Source organism: Fistularia commersonii, chromosome 13, assembly GCF_037954325.1.
Source record: "Fistularia commersonii isolate RoL2024-O1a breed Wild chromosome 13, RoL_Fcom_v1.0, whole genome shotgun sequence".
NCBI lineage: Eukaryota > Metazoa > Chordata > Actinopteri > Syngnathiformes > Fistulariidae > Fistularia > Fistularia commersonii.
This window is the reverse complement of record NC_141296.1, coordinates 5,568,249-5,596,239: the sequence shown is the minus strand read 5'-3', so window position 1 is coordinate 5,596,239 and position 27,991 is coordinate 5,568,249. Positions and strand designations below refer to the sequence as shown.

At 37.7% G+C, this 27,991-nt stretch overlaps 1 protein-coding gene across 1 annotated transcript in view; it reads right to left on the bottom strand.

The window, feature by feature from the left end:
• Nucleotides 1–21,516, bottom strand: part of mid2 (midline 2) — a 144,592-nt gene extending 123,076 nt beyond the window's left edge. The window contains exon 1 of the mRNA XM_086158489.1: nucleotides 21,193–21,516. The gene's annotated coding sequence lies outside the window, so the exon portion shown is untranslated. The remainder of the gene's footprint in view (nucleotides 1–21,192) is intronic.
• Nucleotides 21,517–27,991: the final 6,475 nt, after the last annotated feature.

Here is a 27,991-nt window from a genome sequence, read left to right as displayed (position 1 = left end):
CCACCCGCTCGTGTATTTGATCTGTAAGTTCTAAAGGTTCGGGCATGAAACGGCCTTTGTGGAGAACAAAGTTTGGCTGAGAACAGTGGCATAGTATCTTCTGTTTTTTTTTTTTTCTTTTCTCCTAGAGTCAAAGAGAATGTCACATTTTCTCATGACAAATGCATACAAACATACAAGGGCATGTTCAAGTTCATGGCAAAGATACACGGACAAAGATGACGCGCCGGAGTAAAATAAAGACATTTGCTACCCTTCACATTGAATGTGCCTCCTAATAGACATGCACACCCACATGCATTTTTACCCTCTTCCTCACTCTCGTGTGACAGAATATGCCCTTTGTTCATGTTGTTTGAGAATAGCAAGGCTGAGTTGGTGGTGCTCTGGGCCCGAGGAATGCACATGAATAAATGGACTGTCCTTCACTGCAGCATGTGGCGAGAAGCTAAACTCCCCATCAGAAGATCTGGTAATTCTAAACAAAAGACCTTTTGAATTTGTCAGGACACATGAAACAAAGAAGACATTCAAAAAAAAAAAAAAATCCACAGGAATGTAGAAAAAACAGTCAACCAAAAATATTTTATTTTTTTACTAATTGAATTCTGACAAACAAATTGACATTTCTAAAGATTTTATCCATTTTCAAATGGAAACAGTCCAAGCAGACTTGAAAGTTTTTTTTTTTTTTTTAACATATGTATGTGGATGGAAATGTTGAAGCATTTCTCTGTAGGCAGGTGTTGCAAATAGACTGGCTCAGCATCCACAATGGAATGGTAAAGTCTGTACCATTCCCCTCTACACTTCTTCTCCAGTAAGTGTTTTCAAGACGTTGAGTTTAAAGTGCAAGTATGATGAAATAACTGCAGTCAAGTTACGACACAGAATCCAGGAGTGGTTACTGGACCACAGCACATACAGTTTATGTATTCATAGATGTTTCGAAAAGTCCCACATGGCAAAATATCTATCTTTGTGAGACAAATCTGTTATTTGTAGTGTTGATAGAGTGCATTGTACTAACTAATGAGGGAAGGAAGGATTCAATTTCATTAACAAAATCTTCACAAACCAGAACAAACATTTTAATTGCTTAATTTGTTGTTATTATATGTAAAAAAAATAAAAAAATAAATAAAGTAACTAAATTTGACCGTCTTCTACTTTTTTTTTAGAAAAAGTTTACCTGTAGTTCAAATTAATACTATTGAAATATTGATGTTTTGATTTGTAAATTGAGATAATACATTGTTTTGCTACCAAACAGACATATTTGTTGTTGCAGAATTTGAAAAATGATAAAATGTACATTTGACACGCATCAAGATCTGTGATGAGTTCATAATCGATTTAAGTTCTAGTTCTATTGCTCCGTTGAATTTTACAGGCAACTTGTAAAATGTCCACAATCTAAGAAAAAGACAGTATGATCGTAACTTGCAATCTTCATTCACTTATTAACTATAGTATTTTACAATTACAATTGCAAAATATTACATCGCAAAATATGACTAAATTCCCTCGATTCAACATTTTTCATTGAACCAGGGATTCTGGGTGTTAAACACAACAGAAGAATCCATGTTTGCCACACTAATAGACCCTAACACACTTGAATATTTGAATATGACATGAATATTTAACCACAACAATACAGAGAGAAGTAGTGTCTCAAACTGTCCTAACAAGAATAAAGACAAGGTTGTATCAGTCAAAATTTGATGAAAAGTTATTTTGACATGCTTTGGAGCAGCAGTGGTCAGTTCTAAGCACGCCTCTTTGTTTCTACCCCCATGTTGTGTCCCATCGGGACTGGCTGGTGCATTGAAATGTGTGTGTGTGGGTGGGTGGTGGAAATTTTGGTGTGTGTTCCCCCTAACCTTGTTTAAGCAGACAAGCCTGATGGTTTGTTAAACACAACCATCTGGAAAGACCTTGTATAATCTGAGAGGGACAGGCACTTTCAAAAACTACTTGGCAGGTAATCAGCGAACCATCAAAACCTTTGACTTCTGTTTACCCGCTGAAGCCAAAGCCTCAAAGTCACAAGAATTTTTTTTGTTGATAAGAGCAACCGGTGACATTCTTTGTTCGTCATCCAGCCAAGAAATACTCTCCAGCTCTGGTACAACCGAGGCATTAGCAATAATGATAGCTTGAAAACTTTTGGAGCAATCACAGTCATTTTCACAAAAATTCAGTGTTTTTAGAAATAAAACTGATACAAAAGGCTACACTGTTTTACCCTTAAAAACACATGAAAAACTACTGCATGTCAAAAATGTTATGATATAATCTTATGTATTGCTATGATGTAATAGCCATGAATTAACCCTCTCAGGCTCAAATTAAGTTGTAGTTGCAGGAAAAATCTGATATTTGGCTGTCGCAAATCTGCAACATCTGCCTGGAGAAGGTTAATACAGTAAAACCGCCATGTTGTTTGCTTTACTATATGACTTTTAAGATCACAAATATCATCAAACAGACTCTGACTGTTGTTGAGAAAAACAAATAAATCAAAAATATCATGTAATCGATGCCTGAATTCTGTTTTTGAGTACTAGATTTTGTGTTTGCAGGAAAAAGAATTGCAAACTTATACTCCATGCAAGAAGGCGAACAACTTTCAATCCCATGGATTATTTTATAAACCAGTCTAAACAATATTTACAAAAAGTTCAACTTTATAACCAAACATTGTTCATTTTCCAAAATTGAAAATCAGTAGAATAGTGGTTAAATGGTTAAGTTAGCTGTAATTGAATCGTCGTGGACTCACTTACCAAAGAACACGTCAAAACACTGACACACACACTCACACATACACTCACATGCACACACACATGCACATTTGGCCAGGCTCTCTCTTGACAGTGGAGTGCACTAATTAGTGTGGATAAACACTGGAGAGTGTTTGTTTAGAGCGACAGCTTCCATTGTGACCGAAGTGTCGGAGGAAAAAGCCAAGAGGGGGTAAAACACATAGATTTAAGAAACTTCATGAAGAATCAGCGGTTTGAAATCTTGTGAAAAAATTTATGCTAGATGTCAATTGTGAAGTTTAAAATGTATATTACACAGTGGATATTTAACTGAACAACTTTTGATACCTGGATCGAAAATATCACTTGCAATTCCGTGAAAAAAAAATTACTGACAAATATATATATATATATCATACGATAGTGTGAAATCACTCTCATCTTGATAATGGTAGCACTGTTAAGATAAGTTTATTTTATAGCATTACAATGGGGCAGATTCTGACACACACACAAAAAAAATAATTTAAAGTTTTTAATCTCTGACACTCAAACTATTCATAATATGCAGTCCTGAAATTGTTCCAATATATCTACTCTTGAGGTGATCAATACAAAAATACAAATCTTATTTAGATAAATTTGCTGTTTTTAGGAAATATCAACAATATGTCTACGTTTACTTTGACAACTGGGTTGATGTGCAACCTAGTATGAGGACAAAAGGTAAATTTCATCATGTTATGATTTGTTTTTTTTGTGATCTGCTTTGTTTTATGGCTTAATACATACACAAATGAAACAAAAAAAAATCTTAACACTTCTCAGGCACATAATGAGCCTTTTTGTATGAGATTTTACAAGGTTGTATTCCTTCAGCGAAGAGAAAAAAAAAAAAATATACAGGACTGTCTCAGAAAACTAGAATATTGTGATGAAGTTCTTTATCTTCTGTAATGCAATTAAAAAAACAAAAATTACTTTGTTACGATATTCTATTATTTTGAGATAGGATTTTTGAGTTTTCTTAAGATGTAAGCCATAATCAGCAATATTAAAACAATAAAAGGTTTGCAATATTTCAGTAGATTTGCAATGAATCCAGAAATATTACATTTTTGTTTTTGTAATTGCATTACAGAAGATAAAGAACTTTATCACAATATTCTGATTTTCTGAGACAGTCCTGTAGAATAGAAGGGCATAATTTTAGAATATCGTGTCATATTTTACAGCTCTTATAATGTGCTTTCGTGGGAAAATGCCTTACCTTGAGGTCACAATAATCTTATAATGACACCTTCAATATCCTGTGAGTTGACTTGTTTTTGTAAGTGGACAAAACAATGTGTAGAAAAAGAATTTGTGTGTCTGTGTCTGTGTGTGTGTTGGATGGATCTTCACTACATGACAGCAAGTAATTGAATAGTAATTTTCAGATCCATTACGATATGAGGGCCATCAAGATGATGGATTAACTTCTCGCCTATGTATGGACAGTGGGTATTGGGATACCGCTCGGTAGCTTAGCACAATAAAGGGTTGCTTATTAAACCGATTTTAAAAATCATCAAACAAGTATCCCGGCAACTCCAAAATGCTATATGTGCTCAGGGGAAGTGATTACTGCGTGGTATACAGGCTCCGTTTGCATAGATTCCCAAAAATATGTGAGTAATTCTCTCCAGAGACGTAGTCTGGGGGATTTTTATGGCCCCAGTTCAATCCCTTGCATTTTCAATTAGTATCAATGCCACATTAATCAGAATTGATATAATTTTACAAAGAGCAGCTTTGTTTACCCGCTCTCATTTAGATCGTATCATTTGGTTATAAATGAGGTTCTTAATAACACATTAACCCCCACCCCACTCCCAGCCAAACCTGCAGTATCTATAAGCAGGATAAGCTGTACAGATAATAGGAGCCAGGATAGATGTTCTTCTACTTGAGTTTATATGGTAGGGTTGTACAATGTCCGGCCCAGGGGTCAATCACAGCAAGATTTTATACAGCCTGCTACAACAATTAAAGAATAAATAAAGGTATTCCATTCATTTTTTTCTAATATTATCTGTATCTTAAGCAAAAGGTACACCAGTTTTTTTTTTTTGTTCACACCTGAGTGGCTTGATTTGGTTACAGGACTGTCTCAGAAAATTAGAATATTGTGATAAAGTTATTTATCTTCTGTAATGCAATTAAAAAAAACAAAAAAATACTTTTTCATGATATTCTAATATTTTGAGGTAGGAATTTTTCAGTTTTCTTAAGATGTAAGCCATAATCAGCAATATCAAAATAATAAAAGCTTGCAATATTTCAGTTGATTTGTAATGAATCCAGAATGTATGACATTTTTGTTTTTGTAATTACATTACAAAAGATAATGAACTTTATCACAATAGTCTAATTTTCTAAGACAGTCCTGTACATTACCATAAAAGAAATAGTAATTGTAATAATGAAGACCAAATTGTCATTGGACTGTGCATTTCTATGCAACTTTGTCAGTAGAAGCCTAATACATGAACTGTGTGTCAACGTTCCCTTTTTAAACTTTTAAACATAGTTTTGCATTTAAGAAAAAGTTGCTGGACTGAATAAACATGCATACTCATACATCCATAAACACCTCCCCGCACACAATCTCATTCCTGATAATGTAAAGTGTGTGTGTGTGTGTCATTGTGTTAGAGAGAGATAATCTGTGATGGAAGGTAAAAGGCAATTATTTTTAGTTGCGACCTAAAGTATAGTATGAGCTTTTGATATGGACATGTCAATAGTGCCATCTAGTGTTGTTGAGAAAATCACACAATTCCAGCTTTAGTTGCTCCCTTTGCATAGAAAAGAACCATACGTGACTCTTAAAATAAGATCAAAACCATAAAATACAGGATTAATAATAATTACCCATCAAATGTTAATTCACAATAGAAGCAGAATGAATGGAGTTCACACCAGCTTGCGGAGAAACAAAGTAGCTATTTACCAAAGGCAGTTATAAGAAATTAATCATTCAACAGTATTCACAATTAACCATAAAGTATTAAAAACACACATGAAATACATAATTAATCCACCAATTAATTTGATGGGTGACTGATATTTTTTTTCTGTGGGTACTTATAATAATTATTCAGCACAATATTTTTTTTTTGATATTCACAGATGCCTGCTTTCATTGGGTCTTGCCATTAATTTAATCATTTTATTTGTAATCAAATCAAACCCTCATGCCTTCAAATGTACTTGATGAGTGTTTAAAAACTATTTTACAGATGAGATAGTTGGGCAAGGAAAAAAGGTCACAAATACAAAATTTATCGAATCATTATTTGATTGCCCCCCCAGGGACACCTAATATTGAATGAAGCATATTTTGAACAAGCTAAAAATGAAGTATATGCATTACTCACATTTAGAAAGCTATTAAAACATCACAGGAATTAAGACGGGATTTTCAACTACACTGGAGACCATGAAAAATTAATTCTCAATTACATTTAGACATTACTGTCAGATTTCTAAATGGTTCTCACCATGACGGGATGTTTCTGTCAACTTAAATTCTTAGTTGTCTCCATCAAAAACTGATGTTGACTGCTTTCTTTTGGTACAGTGATTGTTTAGACACACACACACACACACACACACACACAATGAGGTTTCATGACACACCTGCAAGGCAGCAGCAATGAGGGAAAGAAGACCAAGTTCTGATCGAAACTCTCAAGTCTTCATATTGATGATGTGCTATTGAACAGCGAGGTTGACGAGAATGCCAAAACTCAATATGTACTAGCTGGAAGGAGCTATATCTACTATGAATCAGGACCCAAAAGCGTTCAGCTTTGTGCACGTGAGTGTGTGAGCAAGAATTGCTGCTATGGACATTAATTTTACTGAAAAATTGACCGGGAATGAAAATGGCAGCAGTTTCTCCTCTTTAGCTGTTTTTCAGTAACACAATCCACGAGGCTATTGCTCTCCTATTCAGCCGTGGTCCTCCTCGGTGTAAATTAGTTTAATAGCTGGAATGCAGTATGATTCTAACATGTGACGGTAGGCAAGAGATACCAGCTGTCTCATCTTTTTCAAAAAAAAAAAAAAAGACACTTTGTATAGATTATTCCACTGTCTTCAAAAACACATTAGTAAATGACAAATGGGAATGCCACTCAAGAACAGTGGAGATTAAAAGCAGAGTTGGAAACTAGGACAAATACCTCAAAGATTAGCAGGGTCTTATTTTTGTTTGTTTTTGTGCACAATCACTCTTTTGGATTGGTTGCAAACCTTTGTCTGAATAAAAGTACACGAGATACAGAGCTATTTCTATTAATGTCTCATTACTCATGTGGCTGGACCCAAAATGTGTCAAAGATATGATGACTGGATCTCCATCTGAGAAAAGTGACTCCAATTTGACTGTCTATAAATCTGTCATGTAGTTTTGAACTTCTGTCTTTACTGCATGGTAATATCCTTTTCATGTCTCTCTTTTTCCCTGGTGAAGTTTAAGGAGAATCTTGAAAGAAAACTTCAAGAAAGGGCACTAATCATCGTCAGAGCCTCTCCTTGTCTGTGGACTTCAGAAAGAAAGACAGAACAGGCCAACATCTTTCATGGGCCGGCATTGATTGGTTCAAGAATAATACTTTGTATTCACAACAAAGAACATTTCACACTGTCGCTGCAACAAACACCAAGATTTGACTTGCTCCAAAAGATGTGAGGCAATGATTCCTGTGTAACTGCTCCCCGTGACCAGCAACAATGACTGCAAACAGCAGGAGGAAGCTACATACTGGGTAAGATACCACTTTTTATAGGTTGATGCATTTTCTTATCGAAAAAAACCTCATGCCCAGGATCGTAGTGTTTAGTGCTTCCACCTCATAGCAAGTAGGTCCCTGGTTTGATTCAAGACGGGAATCTGAAATCTGCATGTTTCCCCGTGTTTCTGTGGGTAAATTACATTGCATTAGTCATTTAGCGGATGCTTTTATCCAAAGCGGCTTACAAAAATTGCAATTCTATAAGCAAAGATCCAAAGTACCAGTAGTCATTATTCAGAAGTCACCACTCTACTAAATAGCCATCTCAAAACCATATACCATAATTTCCAGACTATTGAGCGCACCTCAATATAGGCTTCCTCCTGCGCACTGAAACCGTCAAAGTCGTCTTCTTCGGTATCGGAGTTGAACGGACTCGGAATTTCCCGGTCATTTCATCGGCTCGATGTGATGAGGATAAACGTTTTAGCGGCGTGAAGCTCGTTAGCGTCCCCCACCCAAAAAAGTCCATATATTAGCCGCATCGTTGTTTACGTGAAAAAAGTCGCGACTTATCATCCGGAAATTACGGTACACACATACATTCATTTCTTCGTTTTGTTTCTTTTTTTTCAGGGTGGGGGGGTCCTTAGTGCGATTAGTGGGGTACTGCTTGGTGAAGAGGTACGTTTTCAGGTCACGGCGGAAGATGGGCAGCGCCCTCGCTGTTCTGACTTTTCCCGGGAGTTTGTCCCACCACTGAGGAGCCGAGACCGGTCGGGATCGGCAGCCGGGGGCTCCGAGTGACGGGGTGGACGGTCGCCGGGAGGTGGCAGATCGGAGGGGACGGGTAGGGACATACGGCTCGACCATATCCTGAAGATGTGACGGGGCTGTCGCATTCATCGCCCGGTAGCCGAGCGCCAGGGTCTTGAACTGGATGCTGGCGGCTACCGGGAGCCAGTGAAGGGACATAAGAAGGGGGGTTGTGTGGGAGAATTTGGGACGGTTGAACACCAGGCGGGCTGATGGTCACCGCTGGGGCGCCAGCAAGGAGGGAGTTGCAGCAGTCATCCTCTGGTATCCTCTGGGTTCTCATGTTTCCTTCTACTGTACACAAACATACAGTCTGATCATTGAAAACTCTAAATTGCCATGACTTGTGAATTAATGGCATTTAGAGATTGTTTGTTTGTTTCTATAGGTCTCTGTGATCGACCGGCGACCCTTCCTCTCACCCAATCCCAGTTGGGATAGGCTCCAGTGCTCTTGTGACCCTTAGGTGGTATGGATAATGAAAGAATAAATCTTGCACATTTAATATACTTCTACATTATCCTACAATGTAAGCTTAAAAGACCACTTGGAAGAAATTGGATTTTCTTCATTCGTTCACAGTCAGAGACTATAGACGACATTCATATTCACTTCAAATACGCTGTAATTGTATAGTTCCGTTTACGACACTTGAACTAAAAAAACTTTCTCCAATTTTGGCAGAAAAAGATTATTTGATATTTTTAAAAAAAATCATCTTTTTCATACCATACAGGATATGAGGTGGATGTGGAAAAATGTTGCTTGGATTGCATTGTGTAAAGGGTGAGTTCATGTCATAACACAAGCAGTATTGGTGTGATAAAATTTTAACATAAAGGCTCCCCTTCATTATCTGGACCCATTCAAACACAATCATCATCACCATAGTGTTAAATCTCAGCACATATGAAAGACAGAAAACACACAGCATGACTCAGAATGAGCGGTGTTTTTTTCTGATAACCACACACAAACACGCTGGTAAAATGAAAGAATTTTTATCTGAGATCATATCCTAACCACAGCAGCAGAATCCTGGGGAAAATGGAGGGATGGGTCACAAGCTGCTTTTTTTTTTCTTACTGTTTTTTCCCTAGATGCTTATGTTGCATGGTTTATGCAGAGTTATTTTTGTTGGGGTTTTCTGAGGATGAAAAAAAAATTGTTACATAATTTAATTTACTTATGAAAAGCCCAGTGGTGGTTGTATGGGTTGAAGGAGGGGGAGAAGTTTTATTGAGTTTTATTTATTGCATGCCAAGGTACAGTGGGCACTGAAAAGCCGGTTGTAGGACTTAGTGTCCAAAAAGTTTTACCAAATCCATATACACTTAAAATCACTTTATTTATCTCGGTCAAATTATTTTAGAGAGCAAATCTTTTATTACTGGGTACATATCCTTCAAATAACTATGAAAATCTGAGTTGTGCTTAGTTTAATGGACTTACCAGACTTGATGTAATCACATGACCATGAAGCTCAACTTTAGAACTTTCAGAACTCTTTATATTCAGCAAGCACAACTACTTGAAATTATGCAAAATCAATATTTACAAGCTGAGATACTCTGTATGTCAGAAAAAAAAAGACTTGAATATGCAAAGTGTAGTTCACCACACTGTAAAGACGCAAGTGAGATCCCACAGCAAGTGTACTCAGTAGTTAAGAATGATAGTGGTAATTGTTTGACACATCAGGGCACAATTAATCACAGCATTGATCATTCAGTTTTACAAAGACATAGACTCGGAGCCATTGCTCATCAATGTTAATCTATAAGACACACTGATTCGCGCTGCTGCCACTACTGAAGATAAAGAAGCCTGTTGGTTAAATCAGGATGGACGGTCCGCCTGTTATTATGGCAAATTACTCCACTGACAATGAATTTGAGCTATCAGCAGGGGCAGAGGTGTGCTTCGATGCCAAAATTTGTTTTGTGACATACACTCTCTGACAGTATTGAAGCACCGATAGGCGGTTTGTTAATTGTGTTAATTTCAGCTAGAGAGTCGGAAAAAAGAAATCAACAATAAAACATCCCTGGAATGGGAAATGCCACACAATGTTTTGGCTATGAATCACTATCTATTCAGGGGCTCTGACATGTCTCATTTCTGAGATTTAAACATCAGAAAAAGAATGGATTTTGTGATAAAAGAAACCTGTTTGCCTATTGATTGTCACCGTCGGTGAACTGCAAGTGCACAGATCTGATCCTGGTGTACAAAAAAATGCCAATGCCATTCTTCCCGTCTTTCTGCAAACTTAAAATTCCCTACTCTGCTCTCAGTCACTCTCACACGGATATTTTATACACACATAACAAAAAGATCATTTTTTTTTGTCCATTACAAAATGATTTTTGCCAACTGCAAATTTAACAGGAACTTTTTTTCCAATCAATTTTCCAACCTAATAATTTAAATTCCTGTGAACACATCGGAGAACTTTAAAGATGATCTTGCAGGAGACTGCAGTCATGCGTGAAGAATGGATAGGACATGCTAAATAGATGATTAGGAGCGAAAAACAAAAGATGTAGATTGTGCACAGTGCGCTAGTGTGTGTGTGTGTGTGTTTTGAATAAAAAAGAGGTATATAGACATCAGAGATGAAATGGTTGAAGGTGATAGAGATATGCAGAGTGGCAGAAAGCGGGGTTGGGGGAGATATGAGGATTCAGAGAGGAAGTGGGTTCGTGCTTGGTGTGTGTGCAAATCATTAAAATGTAGCTTGGCAGTAAAGGTCAAAAACAGAGGCACAGGTCAAGAGTAATTTATCACGGTTAATTAAGAAAAAGAAGATGCCATTGTTGTATTGCCTCAGCCCATGATGTGATTAAAATTAAAACAAGTGGCAACAGAGGACAAGTAGAGGTCATTGTTTCAGTTTAGTTTCTACTTCTACTCTTATCATTTTGAGAAACTATTTTTTATTGGATGGTTACAGATGATAAAGTGGTTATTGAAAGGTAACCCCAATAATGCAATGTCAAGTACATGTGGTTGGTAGGAAAATTTGACTTTCCTAATATAAAGCTGTTACAAGCTGCTATTGTCAGCAATTTTGTCAGAGCTTTGAATCTTTTATGATCAAGACTCTACGGCGTAGTTAAAAGTAACTCATTCACAAGTCTCTAACTTCACAAACCATCTGTCGGTGTTTTTTGGGTTTCGGGCAAGAACAAGTGATCGTCACGAAGTTTGTTCAAGGACGTCGCACCTACACGTGTGAGTGCGATGCCTCCCAGTGCCCCACCAGTACTAAACTTTAGCCCTTTTACAGTTGAGTCCCTGTTATGCACAACTATATGTCTTTGGGGATTTGCAGAGCTTTTTACAGGCTGATCCCTGGAGGATACGACTACATTCCCACCAACATCTAGTAGTATCTCACAATGTGAAAGCTTCCTCCGGGTTTCAGCCAGAAACCACATCATCAAGGTCAAAATATATAACAGTTGAGTAGTGCCAGTTATGATTGTCAAGCTTTGACACAAGCAGATCTTGTCACATGGTGATAAACTGTCAAACTGATGTATGCCTTTAATTTTTCCATTTTTATCCATTTGATTCATTTTTTCTTATGTGACGGCTTGACAGTTTACCACAGAAAAATACTTTACAGGAGTAATGTTTAAGTAATCAAGGGTTTTAAGGGGTTAAATTGGAAACATTTAATAAAGAGGATTTTTGTGATTTCAGTTTTAAAAGTATTTAGTAATGCTTGATCTTAAGGTTACTTGGTATGCCAATAGTGAGGCAAAACTAGAACAAAGTCCTAGCACATCAGTAAACTACCCTCACAAGCGCTCTGCCTTGTTCTTTCCTCCAGGGACACGAGGGAACTGGAAGATAAAATGCCCACTTATCAATCGCTGAGTCAACCGACCCAGTTTCAACCACAGGAATCTCATTATTGAAAATTAACCCCCGATGAATGACAAGACAAACTACGGTACTGGAAGCGACAATGTGATGAGGTTTGTGTGGTAATTGCTGGGTCAGTCCCCTCTTTTCTATCCCATGGGTTGTTCATTCACACATAACTTTGACCAAAATGTCATATTACCAATATGGGCTGATTCATGTATTCATTCATTCATAATTTCTACCATTTATCCGTCAGTCACGGGTTCTTGAGGCGATCTAAGCTGTCATCTGGCGGGAGGCGGTGATCACCCTGGACAGGTTGCCAGTTTATCGCAAAGCCACACGCAGAGACGTATAATCCAGGGGTGGGCAAACTTTTTGGCTCAGGGGCCGCATCGACTTTTAAAATTTGACAGGTGGGCACAAGACACGATGTATATAAAAAATAAAAAATAAGTAAAAGAAACGCATTTGTTAACAGTACATTTGTCTGACATTTGCTTTGAAAATAAAACTTACAAGTTTTTGAAGGCTCTGAAGCTTGCTTGCATTTTGTGCGCAAATCATTTTTTTCCCTTGTAGCGTCACATCCAGCTCATTCATGTGTCAGTATGTCCACAGTAAAGGATAAATCACAACAGCCAATCTGTGTTATTCAGCTCAGGGAAGTTCTCAAGTGCTCCAAAAATGAAATAATCTCCTGTTTGAGCTCCCACATTCATTGATCCAATCATTCACATCAAGTATGATATCAGTACCAATGTTTGGGCGGGCCGGATTAAAAGGCCCAACGAGCCCGATGTGGCCCGCGGGCCGTAGTTTGCCCACCCCTGCATATAACCCCTTACTCTCTCATTCACACATCTGGGCAATTAGAGTCTCCAATAAACCTACTGCGTGTTTTTAGACTTAGAGGAAAGTGGAGAATCCATAGGGAACCCACATGGACACAAAGAAAACATGAATTCATAGAGAAAGGGCCATTTTCAGAATTCAACCAGTGACCTCCTTGCTGTTGGTTGGAAGTGCTAAACACTGTGGCACCTTGCCGGTAAATACAGGCAACTTTTTCCCCAAATTTAGTTAATACATACCTCATCCATTATAGGACTGTCTCAGAAAATTTGAATATTGTGATAAAGTTCTTTATCTTCTGTAATGCAATTACAAAAACAAAAATGTCATACATTCTGGATTCATTACAAATCAACTGAAATATTGCAAGCCTTTTGTTATTTTAATATTGCTAATGATGGCTTACATCTTAAGAAAACTCAAAAATCCTATCTCAAACTATTAGAATATCATGAAAAAGTATTTTTTGTTTTTTTAATTGCCGATAATCTAACTTTCTGAGACAGTCCTGTACCCCTCTCATTTACTTAAAGGAGTCATTAGTGGACACTTTTACTATCAATATTTGATTTTCTTTCTTTCTTTCTTTCTTTCTCACAGACACAAAAAACAAATCTATTGAATCAACCACTCCAGTGCTGCTGTTGCAAGGTATGTAATCCTATAATGATGTGAGGCACGAGAGCTGCTACATATTTTTCAGCACAATAAAAGCATGCATAAAAATAACAAAACAAAAAAATCTGGCCATGCCAAATGTGGCCATGTTGCCAACGGTGACAAATTTTGAATTGCTGACTCAGCCCAGAGCTCATACAGAAAAAGGTCAATGTTTTGAAACAACCTGTGCTTTTGTATCAAGATCCCGATTTTATTCATCAATTTTATTGACAAAAAGGGCTACAATGTTGCGATCTAAAGCTTTAAAAAAACACAAAAAATACAATTTCGAAAAAAGATTGACTGTGAACCATATAGTAAAGACTCAATTCTGGTCTTTTCCTTCTGATAAGTGTTTGATACAGCCATACAAATATACTTCAACAATCTCAAAAGACAAAAAATAGGTCAAGCGCATCCTCTTTCTTTTCTTGAATGGTCTGATTTCATTGCCCACACAAAAGAGCTTCGCTCTGTTTATTGTCTTCTCTATTCCATGTTTGTGTTACATTCATGCAAATATTCAGCCTGAATCTGTTATGGTTTGCCAAAATACTACTGTAAGAATAAGACAGGAAAAACAACACAAAAAGGATAGTACAAAACAGTAGCTTTTTGTTTCTTATGTTGAGTGAACGCCCACACTGAGCAGGTGTTCAGAGATACAAGTAAGTAATTAATGTACTTGACATGTGAGCGGAGCACAGCCTTGTAATTTGTCCCCCATTTAACACAGCTCATTTTAGGAGAGCGGCATGACAGCATTAGAGTCTGTGGCCGACAAAAGGTCTTGTATGAACAAGGAAAAGTCTGTAGATCTGAGAAAAATACACAACTGCATTTGTAATAACGATCAAATTGGGGCTGTCTTTTCTTCTTCCTCTCCTTTCGGCTTTTCCTTTCAATGGACAAAACAACGAATCCACCTTCTCCATCTAATCCTATTCTCTGTATCCTCCTCTCTCACACCAAATGCCTTCATATCCTCTCTCACTACGTCCATAAACCTTCTCTTCGGTCTTCCTTTAGACCTCCTAGCCTGGCAGCTCAAATTCCAGCATCCGTCAACAAATATATTCACTATCCCTCCTCATTCATGACCAAACTATCTCAGTCTGGCTTCTCTGACCTTCTCTCCAAAACATCTAACATGTGCTGTTCCTCATTCCTGATCCTATCCATCCTGGTCGCTCCCAAGGAGAACCTCAACATCTTCATCTCTGTAACCTCTAGTTCTGCCTGCTGTCTTTTGGTCATTGTAACAGTTTCTAGGCCGTACAGCATCGCTGGTCTCACCACTGTCTTGTACACCTTTCCTTTCATTCTGGCCGATAGTCTTCCATCACAAAGTACCCCTGACACTGTTCTCTACCCATTCTAACCCGGTTGAGTCCGTCTCTTCACCTCTTTTCCACACTCTCCATTGCTCTGGACTGTTGACCCCAAGTACCTGAAATCCTCCAACTTCTTGATCTCCACTCCCTGCAGCCTCACCGTTCCATCCAGATTCCTGTCATTCACACACATATATTCTGTCTAACCGTCATTCCTCTCCTTTCCAACCTCTACATTTTCCTCGACCTGTTCTCTGCTCTCACTACAGATCACGAATGCCAAATTCGGGGCTGTGTGATACTATTTAATCTCTTATTGTAATCGTGTTTACAAATAAAAAATATATAAAAACAACATGGTATTAGGCAACCAGTCAAAGCCGCAAAGCTCAAGTTTCATTTCGCTGTATAGATCGATTTGATGTCCCTCCATCCCCTCTTTCATTGGGTTTGTGAAGACAGAGCTAATCACAATCAGTTATCTTAGGCAGGTTTAATATGAGGACTGGCCAGTGGATACTGAGGGACTGATATGATGACACTGCTGCGGTGCTTTTGTAAACACGCAGCAGCTACTTTAAAAATGATAAAAAAAAATAGAAAATTAGGATTTCCCTGATAAGACAGATGTGTTTACTGGACTCCTGACTTCCTGTGGGAAGCAGCGTGTCTGACTCACACATTTGATATCTCTCTGACTGATACAAAAGGATGGCTCTCTCTATTTCGTCTTGTGGAATGTCCTCACATTAAGCCAATCGCAAGACGCAAATCAAAATTCTGTCAATTTGGAGACAAATCCAATCACACAATATCAGCTTCAGATAAAACAACATGCCATCTATGCCATTTCAGGAGGCTCCCCCTGAGACGATGACAAGATGCCGATTGATTTATAAGCTGATGAATTCAGTAAGACAGCTGCAGACACTACTCTCTGGAGACTGATTGGATTCCATGTTCCACAAGTGTGCGGTAGATCGGTGTCAATGGAGAATGGCAGAAATGATAAAAATGTATTTACACATTAAAAAAAAATACTGAGAACAACGAAAAATACACATTTTCATTTTAAATTACAGCAAGAAATGCCAAATGATACCATTTGCACAATCTGCTGTGAACCACAACACAAGCTTGATTATTCTAAAAAAAAAAACAGAAACTGCATAGCTGCATTTTGGCAGGGTTTTACATCAGCTGCAGTCCAACGATTCTGCATTCTCTGCAAGATGATGGAAAAATATGACACTGAATGTAAGACCAACACATTACTTGCCCAGGCCCAAAAGACTAAGATTTACTTTTTTTTACTTCTAAATCACAATTTTATTGTTTGGTCATGTTTGGATATCAGGTATCCAACACTACCAGGCACTTCTTTTGAACATTTGACCTGAAATGTACTTTAACATGGCAAACATTATTATGAAGCAATGATTTTAGCCTTGTAGAAGATGTCCATTATCATGCATAATCGGAGAACACCATAGTTGGATTAGAGGGAAAATAATACTCCACCACTAACAATCCACATTGAGCACAACAGGTCTACTCTGTTTTTTTTTATTTTTTAATCTACATAACATTTTTGTCATTTCTTTCATACATGCAGAAATAAAAAGACTTGGGGCAATGGAAACATAAAGCGGTTCATTTTCCTCAATTATAAAAAAAATGGTGATAGTTACCACAAATTAAAGTACCATACATACATTTGGCTGGTCAGCTTCTGTGTAGTTGCAGGTAATTGTGTGAAAATGTATGTAATGTCTGGTTCATGCTGCAAAGAGCTAACCACTTAAAAATGTACAGTAAATGCTTTTTGTCTATTCATGAAATTCAGCTGCAGGAAAAACCCAGAGCTACAACCCCCTATCAAACCTATAATCAACCAACATGTAGAATTTCATGGCCTTTCTCTAACATATATTATCATTACGATGTCTTAAGGTTTACAGTAATTGGGGACAAAGAGGGAAACACAAAGGCATGGATAAAAAGGGAGACGAGGGAGCATGTGAATTAGGCCGTCAGTCAAGATACCAGGCTCAGATGCACTGAGGGAAATCTTCGCCAGTGATAAACATGGTTTGTTGCCAAAGACAACTTCCTTGAGGGTCCTCCACCTTGAGTAAACTATGAAGAGTAATTCTATATTCTCTGTGCAACTTATGTTCTTCTATTCTTTCTTCAAACATCAAAAATAAACTGTTTATCACACCCAACAAGTCAAAGGGAACATCAGCGCAAATGCAAAAGTCAGAATTTTGTTGTCAACATTAAAATGTTACAAAAACTAGGGACTGACCTTGGTGCCTTCTGGATGGTTTAGGATTTCAACTTGCTGAGATTATATATATATATATATATACACATACATACATACATATATATACGTCTATACACAGAAGTATAAACACATGAACAGAGTGATGAGCTCCTTGAGAAAATATTCTCGAATGAATAATTACTAATAAAATGACAAAAAAATGATAAATCAGTCTTATGCAATGCAAAAGCTTTCTCAGACCCTTGGACATGGATTATTTAGCTTATTAGAGCCATCAGTTCTCCTTGTTGTCTCCAGTTTGAATTTCATTATTCATTGTATAGGTCGTTCCATGCAGGGGGTGTCTTGCAAGTTTTAAGTATTTATTAAGGGTTCGATCATTTTCTCTACAATTTTATCCTGCCGCTGCCCCAAAGAGAGCTTTAGGAAATAATCTCTCAGTTACTGGACAATACTATCAACAGTTACATCTGTACTGGGACCATTCAAAGTTTTATGAATATATTGGTGTTCATCAATTGGTCAGACCAGCAGGTCAGTCAGCTGTTATTCTTTATTCTTTATTCTTTGTTTTGCAAAGAGCAAAGACTTCTGGAATTTAGGCTGAATTCAAGACTATGCTTGGGTTCATATGGATAGAAAAAAAAAAAAAAGGTTCACATGGCAGAAACAAGGCATTCCAAGATTTGAAATACAATCTGGATACATCACAACTACTTGTCACAACAACTGTAGAATTGCTTGCCTGAGGCTGTAAATAGATTACTTCTCAGAATGATTCTATAAAAACAATGTTTGATGTCTTACAGCGAAAAAACCCAGAGGGCTTGTAGTGTATCAGCTTGCCAATCTGTGGTGTCGTCACCAATCTGAGCTCAAGATCCCAATTGAACATTTTTTATGATAGAACTCTGCAAAAGCAACTGGTAGGAAGAACCATATCTATTAGGCATCACTGAACGCCAGCATGCACTTCAAGTCAAAAGGCTATTGATGTATACAACACCATGAACAACCACATTTGCATAAATCACACAAATGAAGCATATTAAATATTTTGGGATAAAGGCCTTTTTTCAAGATATTGACATTTTGTTGCTCGCACAGTGGCACTTATTTGAAAGTGCTAAAGATAAGCTTGTGACTGACCCCTTGAAGTTTGTTAAGGTGTGTCTTTTCTCCAGTCGATACAGTTCAGAAACCATGAACATACGGCACGTTAATTGGAAAAAAAAAGTGGGAAAATTGCCCCGAGTGAGTGAGTGAATGGTTGTCTGTCTGTGTGTGTGTGGTCCTGCGATTGACTGGCGACCAGTCCAGGGTGTTCCCCGCCTCTCGATCGATGTCAGCTGGGATAGACTCTAGCATCCCCCGCAACCCTGAGTGCAGGATAAGTAGTAGAGCAGGGGCGGGCAAACTACGGCCCGCGGACCACATCCGGCCCGTTGGCCTTTTGAATCCGGACCGCCAAAGATCGATACAGAATTCACACTTGATGTGAATGATTGAATGATCGGATCAATGAATGTGGGAGCTCAAACAGGAGATTATTTCATTTTTGGAGCTACTTGAGAATTTTCCTGCGCTGAATGACACAGATTGGCTTTGTGATTTAGCCTTTACTGTGGACGAACTGACACACATGAATGAAAAGGACATGAAGCTAAAAGGGAAAAACTGGTTTGTGCATGAAATGCAAGCAAATGTCAGAGCCTTCAAAACTAAGCTGGTTTTATTTTCAAAGCAAATGTCAAAGTTTGATATGTACTGCAAATGAATGCTTTTTTAAAATTTTTTCGAATCTTGTGCTGATCCGGCCCGTCTGTCAAATTTTAAAAGTCAATGCGGCCCCCCAAAAAGTTTGCCCACCCTTGTAGTAGAGGGTGGTCACTGGTTTTGATTCTGAGTGGAGTTTCCATATTCTGTTTGGTCTCTACGGTCTTCCCAAAGTCCAAAATCACACAGTAGGTCAATAGCAGAACGTTAAATTGCCCAAACTGAAAGAGAGTGACAGGTTGTGTCCCGGCAATTGTCTGGTGACCGGTGCGGAGGGAACCCCAACTCTTTTTCGCCCAATGACAGCCGGGATCGGCTCAAACAACCCCACGACCCTCAGTGTAGGATAAGCTGTGCAAATAAGAAATGAGTGAATAAACAGTGAAATGAACACACAGTGTGCACTTGATCAAGCCACTGCTTCACTTTGATCCAGCTAAACCCTACCTATGCTTGATCAATCCCCTGGAAGGCATTCCAACCTCCTCATTGAATGTGATTTACCACAGGCTTCCGGCACAAAATGAACACTATTAGGAGAAGGGAAAGGATGGAGGCAACAAAGAGCTTAGACTTGCCTGCTTTAGATGTGGCTCCTCGAAAGTCTAGATAATCTAAGATGCCAGGGTGTCAGACAGATGCCCCCAGGTTACAAATGACTGAGTACTTTTACATTCAGGAAACGACATTTGTAGTAGCACATTCCTCTCCTGTTTGGCTATTGGCATTAATCTTTTTTTAGCCACAACATGGATTGTGCATGATTACTAGGTGTTGTAAAACCCTGAGGAAATGTATGACAATAGCCGAATAAAATCATAAACTTTAAACATTTTTAATGAAAAAAGGCAATATGCAAAAATAATCATACTTTCTTAAAGGAAAAAAGTCTGAAGGAGTCAGACTTGGTGCATTGCTTTGTATAAATATATAACATTTTAGAATTTTAACCACAGTTTAAAGGAACAAAATATCAAGCATGCTGCTACACATACGCACATTTGTATTGCATTAATGTGGCGAGTATTCTATTCTTGCCTGACTCACAAAATAAACAAGTGTCAGACACATGAGACTTTGGAGCACATCATGTATCCTCCATGTTGCATTCATAATATAAGTTATTCGTGTTTAATTGGGACCAGAGTTAATGTAGATAAGGTGTGAAGTAGATTTCATCCTTTTTAATGCGCTGCCATCAACGGATCCTTCCTTTTCACTACCCATTGTCTGGTTAGTCTCCATTATTGATGCAAAGCTGAAATATGACCCCCTGCTTTTCTAAAGCCAGAACCTCATCTGTCACATCATCTTGAACCTTTCATAGTCAACAGTGATGTAACATCACTGTGGGGCATGTGTAGAGTTCCTATTGTGAGTTTTGGGGGTGACACCAATTTGCTTTGAGAGATGTTCAGATGCCTGACTAGTTCTTTCATAATATTATTATTATTGTTTTTTTTTCATAGTCAACAGTGATGTAACATCACTGTGGGGCATGTGTAGAGTTCCTATTGTGATCTTTGCGGGTGACACCAATTTGCTTTGAGAGGTGTTCAGATGCCTGACTAGTTCTTTATTAATATTATTATTATTGTTTTTTTTTAAATAAACTGATCACTTCAATGACAAACCTCAGGAGATATCTGGCTGGCATCAGGGGTGTGGTTGTGGGTCTAGTCCCCCTTGTGGGTCTCTGGTTTTGGACTGACCACTGCAAGACTGGTGAAATTCCAGTAAATCACATAGAACATTACCAAGTGCAGATTTGTGTGTAGGGAGGGGGGGATTCATTCAAATGCATATGAGTGTGAAAACATTAAAACTCCCACGCAGGGTGATAAATCTAGTTGTGGGCGATGCTGAAATTCAAACATCTGAGCTGCACATTCATAAAGAGGCGTCTCAAAGACGCACGGCGCAAAACAGCGCGCAAAAGTGCGCGTCTTCCCCGAGCATGACCCCCGCCCTGAAAAAAACAAACATGCAAACAAAAATAGTGTGGGAAAAGAAGCGCATCCTACCTGAACTCCCGGCTCTGGAAAGGCTCTCCAGAATGCGACCCCAGGCAGAGGAGCATAACTTTGGAGTCGGAGAAAGAGAAGCAGGAGGGGGTGCTCTGTGACAATTTCCGTGGTTTTCAAGGAATCACACTGTGCGTGTGTGTGTGTGTGTGTGTGTGTGACAAAGCCCGTGAATCAAAAGTGATCTTGCCGGTGAGAGGGAATCGGTTAAAAAAGCTGGGATGTTGCCCTCCGACGCAAACCGCGGAAAGCCACCACCACCACCACCTCCGCCGCCGCTGCTGCTGCCGCCGCTGCTGTTGCCGCTGCTGCTGCTCCTGCTGCGGCTTCTCCCCGTTCCTCCTCCTCTCCCGGCTTCTTCTAAACCTTCCCCAAGGACACGTGACTGACCAGCCCACCGGGAGCAGGAATAGCTCTCATTCCGCTCACGGCGGCAGCTGGGATCAGTTACTTCCCGTGCAACAAGCCGTTGCTGTTGTTTGCGCGAAACTCGCGTCACACATGGCCTACAGGGGGCGCTGTTCTTGTACGGTGGATGCAGGATCTGACGAGCAAAACGCTTCATTTTACACTTTTTATCTATTTTTTTTTTATTAACAAATATATACACCACTAATCTGTTAAGCCAATAAATATATACGTGGGTATGTATAAGTGACGTGCAGTCAGGGGAGGCAGGAGAGGCCGTGCCTCACTTGCTAATCTTGGAAAGAAAAAAACGCGAAATGAAAAAAAAAAATTGAATTGTCATTTTTATCTGTGATTTGCTCTATAAAGGTATTTTTAATTTAACTTTATCAGTTTTAAATTATTTTTTATTCACGATTGCTGGATTTTCACATTTTCTGTTCAAATACTGAGAAGAGACGTGGGTTGAGGCCGCCGACTGTTTTGCCTCACCGCAGATTGCGCAATGACGGCTGACTGCTAGCATGCTCTGCACTCAGAACGTATCTCTCTCTATTAAAATGTTGAAACACTTTTGCTAGGTGAACTACATTTCCAGCGTGCAGGGCTTTTTTGTCAACAACTGTATGGGGGTTTATAGTTTCTTTTGCTGAGCGATCATAAAACAGCTGCAAAGAGGCACTAAGTGAGGCACGCGTTTCTCCTGCCTCAAGGTAGGGGGCGCTCATGATTCCAGGGATTCTTCTTTGCGACTCCTTATTCGGTAAATAAGCTTCTCTGTGGGGTTCATAGTATGTTTGTAAATCTGATGAAATCAGTGCCTCACTAGCCATGAACCTCAGTGCCCGTCACTGGTATGTATATATATAAAAATCAAAAACCCATATAAAGAGTACAACTAAAATATTTCTATGTACATACGCATACGCACAACTATTAAACATTTGACGACCATTTACAATGGTGCTGTATTAATACATTTCCTGTAGAAAGATTGCAAAGATTAGTTTGCTGTTAGTCCATTTTCTTCTCTGAATGTGAGCTTTTCCCAAAAGTTGTGGAAAAAAAATGCAGTCCTTTTTCTTTGTGTGGTCTTTATAGTAAAGAAAAATGTCCTTATCCTGCAGCTGCAGTGATTCATTTGAGACTTGATGTACCCACCAGTGCAGCCCTACCGTTTAGTGCAGTGTTATTGATAAATGCTGCTAAAACCTGGGAAGAAATAGACATGCATAGTTAACCTTTCTCTATTTCGCATTGCATTGTTTGTATATTGCACATAGCCTTGAACTGTAACATAATGAATGACGATAAAGTTGCATTTAATCAAATATTTCAGCTCACAGTGAATTGGCTGTAACTGAGCTAAAGTCGAAGTTCTGTTGTATGCAAAATTTTTCTTTGTCATTTTGCCAACTTTAGTATTATTGTTTTGTTTTCCAGGGTGTAAGTCTTCAATCGCCCTTCACCAACCCTCTATTTTCCTCTCCACTCATCATTAAGATGGCTGTTGAAGACACAGCAAGTATTCACTTTCCTTTTTTTATTTAACTTGGGTGTGAAAGAACCACAGCCCAAAATATAGCTTCTTGCATTTTTCCAACCACAGACTGTAGGAATAATACAGACTGGTAAGGACTGCTACAGAGCCCATATTAATACAGAAAATGAGTATCCTTGCTAATTTCTGATTTAAAAAAAATAAAAATGATGATGACGCAAGAGCTAGATGGGTCAGAAGCACCAGAAATTTCCCAAGGATTTGTTTAATTTACACAAAATGCCTTACTCGCTTTTGAGCAAAATGTGTGAATATAAGAATAACTGTTTGGCAGCAGATGAAAATACAAAAAAAGTACAGAATCTACTTTCATTAAGGGTCAAGACAGAATGATTTAAATGAACTCCAAGGGCGGTAATAGTATCTCCTAATTAAATAACGGCACACTATACTAGATTATTGGATGTTTGGTACCAATTCAGTATTCAGTCCTTTTTCTTAATCATCCCCCTCTGTTGTTCTGGGTCATTATTGGTAAATCTGTTCTTTTAGATATTAGACTAATCAATACAGATGAAGCTTTTCAACATCAGTGTACATTCAGTCTACGCCTACCTCCTCAGATCTCTACAGCGCTATTTTGAAGGTGGGCGAATGGAAATAGTAATGCCAAATGTGGTCATTAGCCTGCTGTGCATGCAGTGGAATGTCACATCATTACTGTTGTGCGGCGGTCTCCTTGCAAAATGGAAACAACCTCCTCTCGCAGTGGAAACCTCAGGTCTTTTCTGTAATATGATAATTGTCAAACTTAACGTTTTCATGATGTGCCAACGGGAATAGATATATGAGAGTTTTAGAAAGAAACACCATTTGCATATCCATCCATGATCACATGGCCAGCCAATAGCAGTGAAAACAAGTGAAAACAAGAGATGTTACTACAGCCTAGTATGTGTTCATACAGATGCACAACAGCATACATTTTAATGACATTGTAATTCTTTTTAAATTGTAGTTTTAATTAAACTTTACTGCAGTTTTGTTATGCGGTTGACATAAATCAACTGCATCCTTGAATATCTTAGGGAGTAAAACATGGTTGTGATATCATCATGCATGCATAAAGGGAAAGAAACATAACTGACAATTTGTTTTGGCTGAACTTGAAAATATTGATCAATTAAGACAATAACTCTCTTACTCGTGGTCACAAGATGTATCAACTATTGGTTGACATTAATACATGAATATAATACATGATTATTTTTGTTTATATATTGGTTTGTGTATCAGCTGCAAAAATCACGCATTTCTGGATAATGATTTCAGACTTTGTTTCTGTCTGTGATTAAACATATGGCGTTGGTCAACAGTTGCCTCCTAAATTTTTCTATGACTGGCATATATCACTGTGGGTCTTAATATGAGGAAGAAAACAGTTAGTTGCTGTTGCTGACAAGCAACTAAATCAGTGAGACAAGAGACAACAATGCAGGAAAGAAAACTAATAGGTCGTCTCCATCTTTTTCAAGCGCACAAAACATTATAAACAACACTCTAAGTCTAATTCTCCTGCACATGTTGCGAGCCCCCACTTCCACCACAAAGATAATTACTGAATTAATTTTAAACAACTGTTCAATCTTAAGAACACCGGTTACATTTTCCAAAAAAACAAATTCAGTAGTGATGAAAAAGGTTACCAGGTGTTATTTTACATTAACTGCAGCGTTTATTTACCAACTTCACCTTTTTTGAATTTCCTTTTGCCATTTTGTGCTTTTTTCTTTCATTCCTCAAAACAAGTTCTGGTGGTTGTCATACCTTTACCTACATTAATGTGTAGTGTAGCATCATTTCTTAAAAGCAAAATATTAAAGGATTTTACTTTTTTTTTGTTCATTGACAGCAGAACAGTGATTACAAGTCATTCTTAATCTATTCAATCATGCTTTTGAGATTATAGCTATTGTATTGGCTCAGGGCCCTGGAGTGCTTTTTCAAGCCACCTTTCTGTGGTTTTTCCCCCTTCAAGTTAAGTTGTGATAAAAATTATGGTACCAACACCAACTTTACTAATAATAAGATAAGATATACTTTATTTTTGCCCATAGGGGAATTTCTTTTTCACAGCAGCAGAAAAATGACAGTATGAATAAATATGAGTATAAATATAAATAAGAGAGACATAATAATAATAATAATAATGACAATGATACTGATAATAATAATAATAATAATAATAATTATTATTATAGTGATGATTATCATTATATTTACAAGACTGTCTCAGAAAATTAGAATAGTGTGATCAAGAGCTTTATCTTCTGTTATGCAATTAAAAAAACAAAAATGTCATACATTCTGGAGTCACTACAGATCAACTGAAATAGTGTAAGCCTTCTATTATTTTGATATTGCTGATTATGGCTTACATTTTAAGAAAACTCAAAAATCCTATCTCAAAATATTAGAATATCATGAAAAAGTCATTTTTGTTTTTTAATTGCATTACAGAAGATAAAGAACTTTATCACAATATTCTAGTTTTCTGAGACAGTCCTGTAGTAGCCTTAGTCGTAGTAGTTATTATCATAAACATTATCATTATCATCACAGATGTTTTGTAAGCGTCTCTGTGGGCATTGCCTCAGTGTATTTACGGTTGACACTTGCCTGCTCACATCCAGCATGGAACCACCCATCTATCAAGCAGGCCCACCAGCCCCCAGCTGAGCCGCTGGCAGCACATCTTTGTGCGACACAACAAAACCGATTTTAGTGCTGTCCTGATTTCACAAATGGATCCTACTGCTTCTCCCTTTCCAGTGGCAAGATATGGCAATGGGACATGGGTCGATGTAGAAATTGTCTTTCACCGGCTGGAATAGCTTTAGCGACAGCTTCTGACGGGACTGAGGCCAGATCTCTGTGTTTGGGTACTGCTGTTGCATATAATTAACCAAGCATTTTCCTTTGATTTACAATTTTACAGTCATTGAATAATTTTATCACATGATATTGGTGTAAGACTGTGTATGCATGCTGCCACATCATAGAAGTAAAGCAGAATCAATGCAAAATAATGTCGCTCATATTTGCATTTGAATATAGAGCGAGGGGGTTGCAAAGTAAACTAAAAATGCATCCATCATGGGATTTTGAATATCTCCACCAGGAGGTTTACCTTCCACAAGAATGAATATCAAGCCTGACAGCTGGACATTATCTTCTGCTTAGTTTCAATTACAAAAATAGTTTTATTCTTCACTGCTTGTACTTTTTGCATAGGTTTCTCTTCTTTTAAGATAGAACACACACATAGTGCAGAAAGTATGATGATGATGGCATTCTATAGCTAGATTAAGTTTCATTTTTAATTTTTTCATTTATTTGTGATACATTGTGCTATGCTAATTCCACAGTTAATAAATGATGCCACTGCACTCTGTTACTATGTTTATAATTATCCTAGATTGTGCTTACAACATCACAGAGAGGTAAATCATCTGCTGGACGCTGGTACAGCCAAATATCACTTGAATAAAATACCAATTTTAAAATTCACCCATTGTATTTTAATTCTTGTTTATACATTTTAGGTTTTTCAATTGTCCTTCTACACTTTGTCATCATCATAGACACAATTTTAGTGTTGAATCTTTATTTGTAATATTGGTTTGAATGACTTTAAGTGCTTTGTTAACTAAATGAGAGATGAGATGAGATGAGAACAACTTTATTTATCCTGAAGGAAATTGTTGTGCCAGAGTTTCAAGCAAAAACATAACAGTAATAGATAATAGTAGGAAGGAGGGAGAATAAGAGATACAAATAAAACCGTTAAGTGTCAAAGTCAAGGCTATAAAGTGTTTTAAGGTCTTAAAAAGTACAAAGATTTAATATTTAATAAGAATGTCTTAAGAAGGTCTTAAGTACAAAAGAATGACTAATTTCCTTGCAAACGGGATAGGCATGAAAGTGATCTTTAATCACAGCATGTGCAACATGAATATTTCTATAACCATGGAAAATTTAAAGAATACATTAAAGAAAATCAGGAATTAAAAACAACTTAAGATCAGTTGGGATTCTATTATAAAGAAACAAATTTAAACAGAGGGGTTATGAAGAAAAACATACACATCTATTTCCTCTGTTTGACTCTTTAGTCCAGAAAGCACATTACATCTCAGTTGCAAAATGCATTTTATGACATTTAGGGGTTATTTAAATGTGACAATGAGATATTCCGACTATCTGTCAAGTGTAGGCGTAGCTGTCTGTGACCCTGTGACTCAGGACGGCTGTAAGTATATCCTGGCATTAAAATGCACCCTTATGTGAAATTTTGGTGTACGCTTGTCTCGCTCCCCCTGCTCTATATTCAGATCAACTTGAGATCAACAAATATTCAAATATTTTAGTTTAATGAACATCTGGTGTAAACCTGAAAGCAGCATTGTACTTCTTCTGATCAGAAATTAAAGGAAGTGAAGAAAAAAAAAAAAACAGATTAGGTTTATACCTCAGTGTGGTCTAGGATCATTCATGTATTTGTTGAATATTTCTGAGGGCATTCTCTGCTGATATTGTAAAAAAAGAAAACCTGTGCATGGTGCAGAAGTGATTTCAATAAGTAATGTTGGGGTCAAAAATATCAGATACAACAAGCATGCAGCATTTATAGAAATGGTTGAGTCATAAACTTTCAACCCAAACATTAGTCAATTGTGGGTATTACTTTCTACACTATTATAAAGTGTTCAAAAGGCTGTTATTATAAAACACCCCTAATGCAAAGCCCTAAATATATTGGTAATTATGGTGACCATAAATTGTTAATTGGATAGCTATGAGTAAGGCTGGGAGAAGTAATAATTAATG